Below are 18,128 nucleotides of genomic sequence, written 5' to 3'. Positions count from 1 at the left end.
TTTAACGACATTAAGGGTTGATTTTCACAAAATGGAAAAATAAGTGATATATTATTTACAACCAGAAAGCAAAATACCAATTTTCATAGTCTTTGCTTCATAATCGGCTTACTTCTAAACAAACTTTCAACCCCTATATTACCCACTTAGGGGTAGATTTTCCATAACTGGTGTTAAAAAAGTTCTATTATTTCCAACAGGAAAGCCAAATGCAAGTTTTTATAGTCCTTGCTTCAGAATTAACGGAGTTTGAAATAAAATTCCAACCCCCATTTAACGACCTTAAGGGATGATTTTCCAAAAACAATAAATAGGTGTGAAATAGGTGTTTAATTATTTTCTATCGAAAACCCAGATACTGATTTTCGTTCAGTATACATTAAAACTGGGGGACTTTCATACAAACTTACAACCCTCATTTAACCCAAATAAGAGTTGTTTTACCAAAAACGGTATAATTAAAGTTCCACTATATCTAACCAGTAAGGAAATGACTAATTTTCGTAGCGCTGGCTTTCAAATTGGCAAATTTTAAAATATGCTGTCAACCCCTATTTTACCAACTTAAGGGTTGATTTTCCAAAAATGGTGAAATAGGTGTTTAATTATTTTCTATCGAAAACCCAAACACCGATTTTCATACACTTTACATCAAAACTGGGGGACTCTCATACAAACTTACAACCCTTATTTAACCCAAATAAGGGATGATTTTCCAAAAACGGTAGAATTAAAGTTCCACTATATCTGACCAGTGAGGCAATGGCTAACTTTCATAGTGCTAGCTTTTAATTTGGCAAATTTTAAATTAAGCTGTCAACCCTTATTTTACCAACTTAAGGGTTGATTTTTCAAAAATGGTGAAATAGGTGTTTAATTATTTTCTATCGAAAACCCAAATACCGATTTTCATAGAGTTTACATCAAAACTGGGGGAATTCCATACAAACTTACAACCCTTATTTAACCCACATAAGGGTTGATTTTCCAAAAACGGTAGAACTAAAGTTCTATTATATCTAACCAGTAGCGCAATGGCTAAGTTTCATAGTGCTGGCTTCCAAAATGATAAAATTTAAAATAAGCTGTCAACCCCTTGGAAGATAATTTTTTTTTTTAATTTTCAACGCCCCCGCACTGGGGTGGAATATCATAAAATTAGTTTTTAGTAAATTCAAACATGCCAAAAAGAATATCCTGACTAAGTTTCATACCTATAAGAGCTGTAGTTTTAAAATGTGATTTTTTTTAATTAACACCCCCGCAACCCCTCTTGGGGGTGGAATTTCGTAAAATCCGTTCTTAGCTGACCTCTACTCGGTGAAAAGAATATTCCTACCAAATTTCAAGTCTTTAGCTCTAATGGTTCCAGAGATATCGTGATGAGTGACTATATACGTGGAAATCTCTTATATATATAATAATAAATAATAGATAGATAAGATAAATTGCATGTTAAGTGGTCAGTTCCGCTTGTTTTTTTTTTTTATAACATAGGAGTAGCAGACGAGCATGCAGTCCACCTGATGGTAAGTGGCTACTGCCGCCCATATACATCTGTAATGAACCCCAGATAGGATTAGATATTCCTACCTGAGGTTGGCCACAAGTGCGCCACTACCCTTGAGCACTAAGCTGGAACGCCTCGGAAAAGTCTGTCTCCCTTACCACACCCTTCAAAACGGAACATACCAGCGCCTAACACTGCTGTTATTAGGTAGAAATAGGTGTGGCGGAGGTGCCGCCGGAGTCGAACCACAAAGGATTCTACCACCTTGTGCTAAATGTTAACTGTAAATAGAACGGAGGTCATAATTGAAGACGGTCACTGCGTTTCCACCCATGAGGACTAAGTTGGACTGCCTTATATGTAAGTTGGCATACCCTATACTAGAACACAACAGTTGTAAGTGTTGTTATAAAATAGAAGAATGTTGATGCTAATAAATGCCAGACATCATCATCAACAACCCATTACTGTCCCACTGCTGGGCACGGGTCTCCTCTCAGAATGAGAAGGAAAAGACCATAGTCCACCGCGCTGGCCAAGTGCGTATTGGTAGACTTCACATACATTTGAGATTTTTTATTAATAAATCTCTCATGTATGCAGGTTTCCTCACGATGTGTTCCTTTACCGTTTAGCAAGTGATAATTAATTTCTAATACGCACATAACTCTGAAAAATCAGAGGTGCGTGCGTGCATGCGTGCCTGGGATTTGAACCTCGGACCCCTCGATCGAGAGGCCGAGTTTCTTAACCACTAGGCTATCACTGCTCCTAATGCCAGTACATATACCGAAGTTCTAAATTATTGATTTATCTAAAGCAAGAATAAAAGTGTAAAACAAACCTTACCTGAATTAATGTTACTTCATGACATTGTAACTTCAACAATTACAATACAGACACTTCTATTTCAATGACAAGTTCCTCTTACCCTCGAATGTTCAATCGCTCTTCGACTGTAAGGGCTACTTAACCTTTGTATTTCGTATCTTACATTTTGACCAGCTAGAGTGGGCATGAGTGCATGATATATGTATGCAACAAATTTCGTCATATTATTTACATACAAATTTGGCAAAATTAATTGTAGGCAATACCGCTTCAAATTCTTGTCACATTAGCATCACTAAATACTGATTTTTTATTTCTTTTTATAATATAAGAGTAGCAGACGAGCATGCAGTCCACCTGATGGTAAGTGGCTACCGCCGCCCATGGACATCTGTAATCAACCCCAGATAAGATTAGATATTCCTAACTGAGATCGGCCACAGACGCGCCGTTACCCCTGAGGACTAAGCTGGAACGCTTCGGAAAAGTCTGTCTCCCTTACCACACCCTTCAAAACGGAACACAGCAGCGCCTACCACTGCTGTTATTAGATAGAAATAGGTGTGGCGGTGGTGCCGCCGGAGTCGAACCACAAAGGGTTCTACCACCTTCGAGAATGAATAGAGATATATATTTACAGATATTTCGTGTTATGTTCTATATTACGTTAACACTGCGAATACTGCGATATACGAGTACGTTATTTTATTCAGAAATACGTCCCATAATAAAACAAACTCTCGCAATTCAATGCTAACTGCGAACTAAAACAAAACCAAAACAGTTGTTCGCAGCACCGTATTGAACAGAACTTTGCATGCAACTCGTTATATCAGCTCAACCTTGAAAAGAGAACTGTTATAGGACAAAAGGAATCGGCCTACATAAGTCAAAGAATAGCGGACACTGTCATTTGATTCCGGGACGTCTGGAGGCTGGTTCGAGTGGCCTTGTCCGACATTCGATCGGCTCTCGGTAAAATGGAACAGGAGCGGCGCGTGTAACCTTTTACCTTTTACTTATAGAATGAGATATTCTTTCTATACTAATATTATAAAGAGGAAAACTTTATTTGTTTGTTTGATTGTAATGAATAGGCTCAAAAACTACTGGACCGATTTTAAAAATTCTTTCACCATTCGAAAGCTACATTATCCACGAGTAACATAGGCTATATTTTATATGAAATATATTTGATAAATAGATTTTGAGGCGGTACAAAGTTTGCCGGGTCAGCTAGTGTATTAATAAAAGTAATGTTGCCAACTGTATGGTAAGTTTTTGTTATCGGTGGGAAAATTACTAGCAGTGTTATGACGAATGATTATAGGTGTGGCCCCGTCTAAAATAACAATTATTTGATAGTTAAAGAATTACGATAATCGGTGGTTTACATTTTACGTTCGACATTCGATCGGTTCTCGGTAAAATGGAGCAGGAGCGGCGCGTGTAACCTTTTACCTTTTACCATTTTACTAATAGAATGAGATATTCTTTGTATTAATAAAAGTAATGTTGCCAGTTGTGGTACGTTTTTGTTATCGTTGGGAGAATTACTAGCGGCGCTACGATGAAGAATCTCAGTTCTTGCGCTCAATATATTTCGTTGGATAACGATGTACAACAGCGTGTCTAATATGAGCGCCGACTTCAAAAATATGTACTAAACCAACATTTATTTCAATTATTTTTTACTTTGTAGTGACATAGAAGTCGGTTGTATTTTTTTGTTAATTTTTTTTATGATATTGTAAAAGTAAAGTAATTACTTTACTTTTACAATATCCTAAAAAAAATAATGCATTATATGCATCATACAAATATACACAAAATAATGCATATACGAGTATTAATTAATACTCGTATATGCATTATTTTGTGTTTAAAAATACATTCGTAATAATATTTTAATAAGGAAAGTCTATACCATCTATAGCAAAGCGTATGACCGAATGAAATATCACCGTCAACCCTCTATTAGTGAGGGATTTTCCTCTGGGAAATAGGGAACGGCCTTTGATTACTTTAATAACTTTTAATCAGAACATGATTTTATATAACGTAATACAATATTTATATATCATCATAAATAAGTTATAGCAAATGAACATACAGTATTTCTATATGAGTAATAGTAGCGAATGGGCGTACAATATTCATTACTATAGTCTGATTAATAATTAGGTGTCCAAAATGTAAACCTCTCAATATTAAAGTAATACAACAATAATAAAATAATAATCTAAATAAATTAAGATTTATTTACATTTTTTATTATTTATATTACCTCAATTTCATTCCATAAAGTAATAATAATAAAATACAAGATTTATGGTAGAAAATTAAAATGTGATAATGGTAACATAATCGGATTTCAAAACATTTCTTGTGCCGTCATTTTTAAGTTTCGTAGCTGATGTTATTCATTTTCGTGACTGTGATCGAACTCGAATGTGATCGAACTCGAACTTTTCTCGTTTTTATAGCGCATTTGTTAAATTGTGTATAATTGTTAAAGTTTTCGTTTTTTGTTGAGTTTGTTTTGGTTTTGTTTCTTGTTAATTTTCACAGTGACATTTCTTTGTTTACATTTTGGACACCTAATTATGAATCAGACTATACGTACTTTGTATTCGACTCAGAAAAGCACTGAACTACAATTAAATACAATTACAGGTTAATACTCCTGTTGTCTAGTTGAAATGTTTCATCTGAACTCCTTTCTATTGCGACTTCATTATTTGAATTGTCGTTTTGTTGGTTTTAAATCACTGCTTTCTTGGACACTGGCATTTATATCCTCCTGAAATGATTTTAAATTTAATTAAAATAAACAATATATAAACAGTATAAATACATTAAATATACAATTTTACATACAATGAAATTAAAAGTATTAAAATGTAACTTAAAAAGTATTAAATTTAAAAAGTTTTAAAATGTTTTTCCGTGGTTATCCTTACATTTTCTGAATTTTCTCCGTTAATTAAACTTTCCATGGACTCGATACTTCTGTATGTATGGTTTTTCATAACGCTGGGAGCTGCTGGTGTCGTGCCCTCTGTTAATTGTAAGTTAAAATAGTAATCACATTATACTAATTGATTTTCGAAGCAACACTACGTCACAAACTGTCAAACACAGATAATTTCAATTTATTTGTAATTAGGATGTCTACTTAATATGGAAATCGAACACGGAAACTTTGGCCATGGCGTGTTAATTACAGTGCCAATGGGATGTCTACTAAGTTTTACTATATTTCTACTATATTTTTTGTTTAATTAGAATTCGCAAACCGGCGCGCAATACATTGATGGTAAGTTGAAAATACCAGCCATGGATATGCACAATCAACTAGATAGTATTAAAGGACTATCTGATATCGGGCATAGATGTATTGATACTTGAAGACCAACGTCACGTATAGGTGTCATCGCCTTCAATACGCAATCCAGCAAGGATTGAAAGTGTTGTTACGAGTATGAGGCAGACATAGTTGTGATGGTGGTGTCCCCGGATTCGGACTAATATAGGTGTTATTGGTAAAATATGTAGGTACTATCATAGATAGTAAAGATACTTCGCCGCCTTGGAATTGAACGAAGCCACACACGGCTTATTAGTAAGTTCTTTTTTTTAATTCTTGACAATTAAAAACAATTTTAGAAAAAAATAACGAATAAATAACTAATATTGCGAAATTTACATAATAAATAAATAATTATTTCAAATATTTAAGGGACATTTTAGCACGGAGACGTGGCAAAACTTTTTTACGAAACTATTTCAATTCTCAAAACTGGATAAATTTTCTTGTTAGGAGTGAGTAATCTTTACTTATCTATGGGTACTATATATCATTATGCTGTAAGTTACCTTTGATCGACTGGGCAACTATAATTTTGTTGAAGTACTCCCCAAGACTCTCCACTCTTTCGCTTTCGTCTAAAATAAAAAAAAAATCAAACAATGTTTTACTTAGAAGCTACATGTAATTATGTTGATACGAAAAAACAGTTTAACTTACCCAAATTACTTGGTTTCAAATATAATATTCGTGTTTCTACTGTAAAGTTAACATATTTTAATTACATTTAGCATTTTACACCATTTATATAAAATAATGAAACTATTTCTGGAACCAATTTACAACTTTTATTATTCCCGCTCAAAATACAACTCAAACGTCAACATGTGTTTTTTTTATTTTTTATGCTAATTAATACAATCGTACCAGCCAGTGACTATATAAATGAGAACTTGTTATTATATAAATAACACGTCATGAAAATAATACAAAATAATTAATAATTCATTTAAAGTAATACTATGATAAAATAATTTGAATACATTTCTAACATATATTATACCTTGAAAAAATAAAAATAAAAAAATTAACTTACATATCTTCTCTACTTCTTCATCAACCACAGACAGTCCCACTGCAAATAACTTACTATAAACAATATGTTTATCATTTAATTTTATTAAAATAACAATGGTTATCAACTTACACATTTTACGAAACAGCCGAAGGCTATCTTTTTGTTCCGTATCGTTTTCTTGCACTCCAATGTCTATAAAATAAAGTATACTTACATTATATTATCGAATAATAATAACGATCCCTACATTTATAGATAGCCCTTCGCTATCCCTACACGTGTAGTTCGTTGCGGTTATGATGTGGTCACTATACTCCACACTCGATTTGGACGGCAAAATGTGTGCGTCCATATGAATAAAGTGTTTGTAAAGAATATGTATGAAAGTAAATACTTTCATACATATTTGCACCTGCCCACTCAGTTGCACTCAGAAAATGAAGGTGTTATAATATATGAAAACTCATTGTCCAAAGGCATCAAATTTCGGGTTTTCAATTTACTCAGGAGTGCTAAATATTTTTGGTGTAAAAATTTGTCTATTCCCTCCCCGTCATTTCCTCTATCTCTTCGTGAAATCCCGTCGTTTCGGCAATCCCGTCCAAATTAGTTCGGTGCTTTTTAAGATTAGCCTGTGTAATTACATGCAGAGATTTTATAAAACGACTTATATTGATGTAATACATATTCCAAAATATTTTCAAACAGACAAACTTATTTAAAACGTATTTTAAAATTATACTATTACAATCACAGATGGTTTACCGTTCTTAAGGATTACGATGGTCGCCGAAATAAAGCCGACATCCAAACCGTTCCAACGAAATGCAAAAATACTGGCTCTACTACAAACCAAGGACGTTACTTTAGACTTAAATCATGGTTACATATTTCAATGGACTCGTCTCTAAAAATCCCATTACGGTGGACAAGTGTACTTACAGTCCGCCGTGTCCATGGTGACATTGTGGCCGGTGCACTGTGTGTGGAGTTGGCACGAGTCGAGGTCCCCCAGACTACTGCACTCGTATCTCCAGCGGCAACGCGGCTCTTTATGTTCATTCGTCCCATCTTTGAAATAATGAAAATTTAAATATTTTTGGAAAAAGAAGTAAGAACAATGATAATTATGGTCAACCTAACATCCGTTATTTATACTATAATCTATAATGTAATAAAATATTTTGCCTACGAAGCAATGGAATTTGGTAATTTCTGGTATGTAGAAATTGTGAAATTAATATATTTGGTAGACAAAACTTAGATGGATAGATTTAATATTAATAACAGGCTTAGTGATCAGAGGGCTTATAAAAGTGTAATAAATTACACTGATGAAACTCTAAAGTATACAAGCCGAATTGAAAGAATATTACAAATACCTAAAAATTACAATAATACTTTCATAGAACCAGAACTTAGCAGCTGTGATCTTTTACACCAGAAATAGGTGGGCTGATATTGTAAACTGAGTAATATTGTACCTTAAAATACATCTACAGTAACCAAGTAAATATTTACACGGAATGTTTTTATGTTTTAGTGTCATGCTAATAAACATATAAGTGTAGGTATGGAAGGTAGTTAATACTGCGAGGTATGGACCGGAATTTCATGTTGTTTTAGGATAAACTACTCATTACACGGCACGTAAATAGTTTAATTATATCGTAATACGTGGTCGCTGATAGTTCCAAAGTACTTTTACCTTTAACATTAGAAGCTGTACCTATGTATATTTTTCTTTATAATATAGGAGTAGCAGACGGGTGACTGGCGGCAGTCACTCGTCTGCTACTCCTATATGGAATCTGTAATCAATCTCAGATAAGATTAGATTCACACATGAGGTTGGCCACAGATGCCCCGCCACCCCTGAGGACTAAGTTGAAATGCCTCGGAAAAATCTCCCTTACCCTTCCACACCCTTTTTTTTTTTTTTTTTTTTTTTTTTTTTTTTTTTTTTTTTTTGTTTTCGAGGGGGAAACCTTCGAAAGGTACCCGGTGCCGTGGGAGCGACACAGAGTTATGTGGGATTCTTACCGCACTAAAACCCCCCCGGTGGCCGTCCTCGGCGCTGCGTAAAGGACTCCGGGATCTCCGGAGGAACGCAACCCTTCCACACCCTGCAAATCAAAACACAGCAGCGCTTAACACTGCTGTTATTAGAAGAATAATCACAGAGGGCTCTACCACATTTGTATCTGAAATTGTAAACAGAAATGTTTTTTTTTTATTTATTCAGTGATATAGAACAGAGTCAAGCTATAGAATAGCTTGACTCTGTGGTTTAGGACTAAATTCTATAGCTTAGGACTAAGGTGGTAACTTATCGTCAGTTAAGCTGCACACCCGCTACGCTAAATAGTTTACCTGCTTTCTCAAGTGTCGGTACTTTGTTCTTCGTTTCTTTAAAGTCTTTCCGGCTTTTTACGACGAGACGTCGCTTCTTGTTTAACTTTTTAGCTAAGGCTATTCCTGGAAGGTGTTCCAATAAAGATCAATACAAACTTTAATTTGTGACTCGTTTGATGCAAAGAATTTTACGTAACGAACATTTACTAAAAAAATTAAAACTGTACTGTAAATAACTGTAACATAAACCGTTAAAAATATATTTCGAATTAATATTAGGGCGAAAATATAAATTATTCAGATTACATTTCGCATACATCTGTAAGATAGACATAGAAAAATCTTACCTCGTCGCCCTGCTTTCTTCTCGATTTTCTTTACTAATACTGTAACAAAATGTATTCATAAATTAAAAATTGTGACAAGTGACTTGTAAAACAAATTTTGATTGTAATTACTAAATTTAAGTAAATTACTTCAGTCATGTAACTCACGTTTATATTTACACTTTCTCGCTTCATTGTTTACATCGACGATTTGCCCTGAAAAAAAATCAATCAAATTATAAATACAATATTCCGATTGGCTTTTGAATTAGGGCGTATTTATTTTTCACTAAAATACTAATGAAATATTAAAACAAGACAAATATAATATTAAAATATAATTGACCTTTAAAATCCACTTCTTCCATGTTTGCCGGCTCCGTCACAGACTCTACATTGCTATTGGCAGCTGAAAATTAAAATAATTTAAGTTACTTACTTGCACTATTACAAATACATACAAATGTGTTTCTTTATAGATAATTAAAAATCTCTACATTCATATATTAAACAGAATGAATAAAAACCCTTGCCCTTATTGAGACGAATAGAACGGCCTAGTTTCAATACTTTAAGTACATGAGTTGGTTCATTATAAGTAGTTGACCTACTCAATCAAAAATCAAAATTTATGCGAATTAAACAAGAATGTCCAATTTAAGATAAAATTAAATCGTAGCAAAACTCGCCTTCTCCACTTAACGCCAATGCTTGAAGAGCGTCGAGTCCGGATATATCGAATTCTGAAATTAATATACTAAATACTAAATATACTAAAAACTAAATAAACTTTATTGTTAACTTTTAATACAAGTACAAAATAGTAATATTAATCTGATTTGATTGATACTTTTCCGTGATTTATAAAAGTTGTAACTTGTTGGTGTACGGCTAAGACTAAAGTACTACCTTGTAAAGTAACATGTCGCTTTGGGGTCATGACTGCAATAATACAAAAACATTTTAATAAAAGTTATAAAACTTACAAAAATCGTCATACATCAAATATAGATGAAAAGATTCCAAATTTTAAATAATTAATCTGTACTCAAATTATATTCTTAAAAAAATAATAAATAAAAGTAATAAATAATTTAGTTTCTACCTTATAACAGCAGTGTTAGGCGCTTCTGTGTTCCGGTTTGAAGGGTGTGGTAAGGGAGACAGACTTTTCCGAGGCGTTCCAGCTTAGTCCTCAGGGGTAGCGGCGCATCTGTGGCCGACCTCAGGTAGGAATATCTAACCCTATCTGGTGTTGATTACAGATGTCCATGGGCGGCAGTAGCCACTTACCATCAGGTGGATTGCATGCTCGTCTGCTACCCTTATATTATAAAAAAAAAAAAAAAAAAATGATTCAATTAACAATTTCGTGGTATAATGGTTGAATTAACAATTTTTAACCGACCAAGAATAAAAATAAAACGAATTTAAACAATTCAATTCTTACGTACAGAATGCTTCATACAGTTTATCTGCGAGCTCTTCGGCATTTTGTGAGGCACTAACAATCCCTTTTCCCACTATAAACAAAGTATATAATTATTACACTAAATATGTTAAGTACTTTTAAAAATAAATAAGATATTACTATACTTACATCCAGGATCTTCAACTGTGGAAGAAACAATGTTTAGTATTTAACTCATAAACATTATATGCATTATTAGCATAGATAAGTATTATCTATTAGTTGAAAGGTTGCTTATCAAATGTAAAAATTTTCGGTATCTTAGAAATATGCAAGCAATAAATATTTTATACCTAGAGATTGTATAAATATATATATTGTATAGGCTAAAGAAGCACATAATGAAAGCAAAATTACGTATGTGTAAAATTTTACACCAAAATAATTTTTAAAGTTGTGTATCATATTAACATACCTTTTTTTAATAACTTTGCCGCTACAGGTAACATCTCTGCAGCTGTGAACGTATCTCCTAAAATGTTGTTAAGTAATTAAAATATTATTTTCACACTCAGTCGTTAATGAAATGGTTTCATGTTGTGAAGTTATCTTACCGGTTTGTAGAGATCTCTCTGATTCTGTAATATATGAATATTATGTTATTCTTACTTAATAAAATCAGTGGTAATATATAAGTGATGAAGCAAAGATTTATAACGCATGAAAAAATTAAAGATTAACAAAGTATTGAATAGATGAAAATAATAAAATGATTTTAACTAAAAAATAAAAAATGTAATGTTTCTAATAAATTTGTTATTTGTGCTTGGGATAACTGCGGAAAATATATTTTAAAATTCCCAAGAGAAAAATGTAATGTGTAATTATAAATTAACTCTAGCGAAAATGTAAATTTTAACACAAAATTTAAAATTGGTTCGAATGTTTATTTTTATTTATTTTTCAACCATTCGTAAAAACATAAACGTATGTTATAAAAATATATCAGGTTCCTTAACCATTGATTAACTCGTTACATTTTATATAAGAATATACTTTAAAGATTTTACTAGAGTTACCACCGTTTAAACTTTCCAATATTTTAACCATTTCATGCTGTTATTCAAGCTCTGAACAAACAGATCTCGGTTGGTACAATGCTTGTAAGAAGTGGCTCTATCACGAGCAAACTTTACAGATATTTTCGCTTCCGGGATATTCTTCACAGCATCGTGACAAAATATTATTTTGCAAAGATGTTTAGTGTTATGACAAAATATTTTACAAAGACATTTATGTTTTGCAACATTTTGTGATCGAAAATGACAAAATGTTGTTATTTCGTCGTTTTAAGCATTTTTAATCTACTACTAATTTGTATAAGGTTTTTAGTATTTACGTTTTAGATGTTAAGTGGTGAAGTATACTTCGGTAGAAAATTATAAGGCATTGTTAAAAAAACAATGAGTGAAAGCCTTAATTAATCGTATTATACATAAACAGATAATGTTATAATTGAATAATTTATTTTATTATCATTACGAACCAAATGTAACGAGTAACAATAAAAGTCACTTAAAATAAAAAAATGAGCGTATCACTTTAGAGAAAGGCGTTTCATTTTTATTTTAATAAATTACCTTTCGCGTTAAAAATACAATTTAACAAAAAACACCAGCATGCCATTAACTTAAGTCTTAAAATTTTAATTGGCACTTACTTGTTATAAGGGATAAATTAGCGGGTTCCGTGAAAATCTGCACGTGAAACATAATGCAAGGTATGTTAAATATTCATTACTTTCAACTATATTCTCCAAGCTAATTAGTCAAATAAATATTAATGCTACACAGAATTTCTAAACATAAATAAAATATGAGTATCTACTTTTGAAAAATACGGACCTATTGTAAAATAGTCTCAATGTATAATTCAATTTGCAAATACATATTTTCAGTATACAGAATTACAGATGGCAAAGATATATTAAATAAAATATAGGAATAACTTACTAAAATAAAAATTGGTAGTAACTGATAAATACTTTTTATTCTCTCCATTTCCTTTACACGACTTTTCGGAGTTTAAAAATGCGATAAGACAGAAAATTAATTGCACTTTGCAATTAAAATGCAAAACCGTTTAATTTTTTCATTTGTTTGGTATCAGTAAGGCGAATATTTTGCTAACAAATGTCGTTACAATTGTGTAAGGTAAATTAACAATTGTGTAACGGGATAAAATTTATCCTATGTGCTTTTCTGGACGTCTGACGTCACGTGTACAAAATTTCATGATAATCGGTTTAGTATTTAAGGCGTGAAAGCATAACAAACAAACAAACGAGCAAACTCACTTTCGCATGTATAATATTAGTTAGGATTCATAAACTTGTTCAATGAATACAAGTGGATGGGTTTGTTAACTGTTATGAGAACTATGTTTGAGAACTATCTCCTCATTGCAGAGGCTTATTCAACGTAATCGACAGCTTCGTACTTTTGGCTAACAGTTGAGTTTGATGAAGTTTCTATGAGTATTAGGAGGCATATCTTTAAGATACTTGTATTCCGAAGCGAGCATCCTATTGTACAAGAATCCTATTTATATTGTACAAGATCCTATTTTCTCAGTTATTAAGAAATTGACCTGAGAAATTACGAATCAAAATGCGGCCTTCCCGTTCACAAATTCAGTAATATATGCTCCAGTCATGATTCAGTCTTAGTTATATGCTACTTTGATGACGTTATGACTGCTACAATCAGATTTTTCTTCTTGAGGTTAGATTATGTCAGATTACCACTGCAGCGCCGACGAAGCAGTATGAATAAAATTAAAAAGTTTATAAAGGTTAACAGACATATAAAAGATAGGGAATGTACATATTGTATTTTCCCCAATCTGCTCTCGAGCAGCGTCGTGGAATACGCTTACGTCCTCCTTACGGTATAGGGACCCATGTCCAGTAATGGGACATAAAAAGGGTCAGAGCCATATATATACTGTAAGCATGTGTTTATTTAAATTTAAAGTAAGGTTATCTAAGTTAACCAACCCCTGGTAAAGGACTTAAGGCCTCCGCTTAGTCATTTCCCTCTTACCTATCTCTGTCACCAAATTACGGGGTACGAATTGCTGCGATCAAGTTTGGAGGGAACGGAGCCACTGTGATTACGGGCATAGATTAAATTTTGGGGTGGCAACACACCTGTGACTTTAGGCAAAGTATATTCGCTATAGGTAAAGATGTAAATAAAGGAACTTCCAAGGACATTAAAACATAATAAGAATTAGTGAAGTGACGTAAAAATGTTTGCGTGGAAAACGAGAAAAACAAAATAAAAAGTTATTGAAAGAAAATACATTTTCTCGTTTACATATTTATTGTTCACCTTTAGGATTCCTCGTTATTCGAGTCTGCTCACCAAGTGCGAGTTAATAAGTTTTTAAAATACTTATGTATGTAGATTAAAAGATTTTAACATAATTGTAAATCCGGAAGAAATCCAAAAGCATCTAATTAGCGTTGAATTAAAGTTAAAAGGAAAACATCCAGGAGCTTAACTATTCTGTAGTGATATACGTATGTGGGATACACGTGAACGAAGGCGAATACGTTGAATGTAACTAAATATTCCCACATACCTCCTACACGCGAATGTGGGACCAGACAGCCACAGGACTGTGATAAGATAAACAGGATACCTTAGGCGCTTCGTGGAATACGTGTTGGAATATATTATGATTAAGCTACAATATGCTAGTTCAGACATTTGATAAATCCTTTCTAAAGCTTATTTTATACTGGGTTTACAGGATTATTGTGTCCAAAGCAAAGGAATTGTGTTTGGATGATATTCGTAATATGATACATTCTTAAAGCATTTTAGTGATTTAATCTAGTACTACTTCATTGAGACGCGTGTCGTGTCCCGTGGCATATAAAATTCTACTCTAGTATATAATGTGCATTATCTTATTTATATCTACTTTAACATGGCCTCGCATTTGGTAGTGCCTATCAAAATTTTTAGTAAAATATAATTTTGCTCAATACCTGCAGATATAAATAAACTTTTAACCATAACATATCATTTGTAATAACAAAATACACAGTGAAAATTAACTGTTACAAAATAACTCGACTCTAGTACTTAAATCTCCGTTAAGATGAAACGAAACTAGCGCTAGAGAAATCTATGTAAAAGATTTTTAATCCGGTTGATTAATGTTTTATAGTATCGGGAATGGAACGGCATCTGCGACTAAAATCTTCTGTATAACTACGTAATTTCGCTTCTAGTTTTGCAAATCATAGAACTTTCAATAGTCAAAGCATAATTCTTATATTCTTGCTCAATCCATTTGAACACAGTCCTGCGTTACACCTAACACGCATGGAACTAAAACTTGTACTGCATCTCAACCATTTATCAACGGCCTCCACAAATGTATAATGCATGGGTTTAAAACAGTACGCCCGGAAATGGCTTAAGCCAGAAGAAATTAACGATCGATACAGTCTTGGCGGAGTCTCAGAAAGTCTCGGATATTCTCAGCCTCTATAATTAAAGGATAGAGGGAGCGAAATGGAAGCCTTTGTTTTGATCCTGCTTAAGGTAAGGCATTTGCATCAATGTTTAGATTAATTTAATTACAAAGTTGTTGCTTACGTTTTATATTCTAATGAGGGCGAGGATTTATGATTTTTAAATTTAATTTTCGGCTTAAGACTAGGTTTTTGCCAGACTTTAAGACCAATAGTCAAGTTTTTATTTCTGGCTAATCTGGCTAATAACAGAAGTGTTAAGCGTTACTGTGTTCTGATTTGAAGACTAAGGGAGACATTTCTTTTCGAGGCGTTCCAACTTAGTTTTCGGGAGTAACAACGTATCCATAGCATACCTCAGACAGGCCTCCAATCTTACCAGAGGTATTTAAAGATATCCATGAGCGGCATTAGCTACTTACCCTCCGCTGGACTGAATGCAAACAATAGCAAACAAGCTAGCTACGGCAATGTTATAAAAAAGCGTAGTAAAACTATCGTTTTTATTATTAAAACATTTTTGTAAAACACGCAAAGTACAAATGTTTATGTAAAACATATGCATAGCGCAGGGAAGCGAAAAATACAAGTAGCTTCTTTACAAAAATGGTGTAGTTTATTTCGGATTCCCCCATATGTAAATTAAATCGTCGACAACCCTAACCCCACTCATGCGACAGTGCGTGAATTGATTAAAATTACCGTAACTCGTGATCCTTCGTTATAATATATGCAAATAATAATCTTTAATTACGCGAATGAGTTGGATAAAATTTTAGCAAAAACATTTTATAATTATTTTTCGATCGGTTAACAAAAGGTAAATAACAGAACAGCTGTTGTGCTAGTAGTTTGAAATTGGGCTTAAGAATCTTCGGGACCGAAGTTCAAATTCCAGACACAAATTTTTCCTTATAAAATAATTTACACTTACTTTAACGATGAAGGAAAACATCGTGAGAAAGCAAACATGTGTAAGAATTCTTAAAAACAAGTATCAAAGGTGTGTGAACCTTCCAATTTACACTTGACCAGCGTGGTCGACTATGACCTAAAACTTTCTGACTTTTAAAGAAAACCCATGTTCTACAATGGGACAAGTTAACGTCAACATCATCATCAACGTCAACAACAGAACAATATTTCAATCATACTTTTACTGGTGACAAAACTGGGATAGATTCATCATTCATATTACCACAACAGCTGTTACGAAACAGCTGCTTATGACATTGCATTGTTGATAGATGACAGCTCATGACGTCAGTCCCAGAAGCAATAAATTGATGTAATTGATGATCTACGTCTTCTTAACTATCGGCTGCCATTACTAAATAGTCGACGGGAACACTCGAGAACTATTGCAATAAATTGTAACCTCCGTTAGCTAACAGGGTTGTAAAGCATAATATAAATTCAAAGACAAATTAGGTATATAGATACGGTATTAAGAAATATAAGTAGGCAACGAATGTGTATGTAACGGCAATAGCATGGGCAACTATAATATAAACCGTAGAGAAAAGGACAACTGAGGTTAGCCATAAATGTGCTAAGTCTCTCCCTTACAACATTCTTCAGATTTGAATATATCAAACACTGCTTTTATTAGACAAAAAATGTTTGTCGTCAGAAGGAATAGGAAGGGAAAAGGAAAAGGATTGTACTACCTTAACACAACAGTTACAATGTTACAAGTGTAATTTGTACAATAAGTATAACCGTCGAAGGTGATGAACAACTGGTTCTATTACTTTAAAACAAGCATTACAACTTAAATCTGGTTATACGTCTTACACGCACTAAGCGCATATCACTAATGCAATTGTACAGATACTCGTACATGTTTTGCTTCGCGCAGCTTGGCCGGTGAAAGGTTGGTGCGCGATGACCCGCGACAGATACGCTTACCCCGCCGATAGACCTTGCTCCATTGTCGACAGTTTCGCCACTTAGCGAACTCTCACCAGAGAAAAGATGCTAACGCCTCACAGATTACTAACGAGTTTCGTAAAGAATGCATTGTCCGTATGATCTAGATTTCTTTGTTGCGATTGTAAAACGCTTCTTACGATGCGGCTGCATTGTTCGCTTCCAAATTATGTTTGTTCACGTTTATCGCAATGTGTATCTTATTTATTCTTTACGGTGTAATTGTAGTCTGCTTTAATATGATTTAAAGCTTCAATTGTTGTTTACATCAGTTAAGATATTTTATTGTAGTTATGCTTCTTTTAGCGCGTTCGGGATATAGGTATCAGATTGTATTTTTACCGTGTTTCGAAGTTGCGCACCTATGTAAATACATGATGTTACTTTATTAATGATGTGAGAGAAGTATAACTTTATACTTTTTGCTTTTGATGGTTTTAGTTCTGCAATTCATATTCAAAAAATATAGCATGAGAACTGAAAGCTTTATATTTGTATTATTTAGCTCTGGTTTGGTGATAAAATTTGTCTTCTGCATGTGACAGGGTTCTTAGAAATCCACTGTTATGAAACACTGTCACTTAATATGAACGAAATCTCCTCAAATATAACAGTCAATTTCATAGCGAACATGATAGTCAAAACGTAAGCGATACCTTGACACATTGAGTGTCGAAAACGATAATAGAACTTAGCACGAAATCCAACTGGTAGTTACGTTACGACCATGTCACATAATTTTACGGAGACCGATAGGGATCCGACGCGCCGTCTAGACGCGACAGCCGCGCTAGACTGGTCCTGCAACTGCTACAGGGAACGC

At 33.4% G+C, this 18,128-nt stretch overlaps 1 protein-coding gene and 1 long non-coding RNA gene across 2 annotated transcripts in view; one reads left to right on the top strand and one right to left on the bottom strand.

Moving 5' to 3' along the window:
- Nucleotides 1–18,128, top strand: part of LOC140748014 (uncharacterized) — a 204,348-nt gene that overhangs the window by 57,545 nt on the left and 128,675 nt on the right. The window lies entirely within an intron of this gene.
- Nucleotides 4,608–6,297, bottom strand: LOC140748018 (uncharacterized). Its single transcript, XR_012102913.1, has 3 exons — nucleotides 6,221–6,297; nucleotides 5,305–5,402; nucleotides 4,608–5,144 (listed from the first exon to the last, which is right to left on the bottom strand). It is a non-coding gene; the product is annotated as an uncharacterized LOC140748018 (long non-coding RNA).

This window comes from Epargyreus clarus, unplaced genomic scaffold (assembly GCF_041222505.1).
Source record: "Epargyreus clarus isolate Ecla_fem2 unplaced genomic scaffold, WU_Ecla_fem_2.2 ptg000015l, whole genome shotgun sequence".
NCBI lineage: Eukaryota > Metazoa > Arthropoda > Insecta > Lepidoptera > Hesperiidae > Epargyreus > Epargyreus clarus.
The sequence above is the reverse complement of the archived record's forward strand: the minus strand, read 5'-3'. Positions and strand labels throughout refer to the sequence as shown.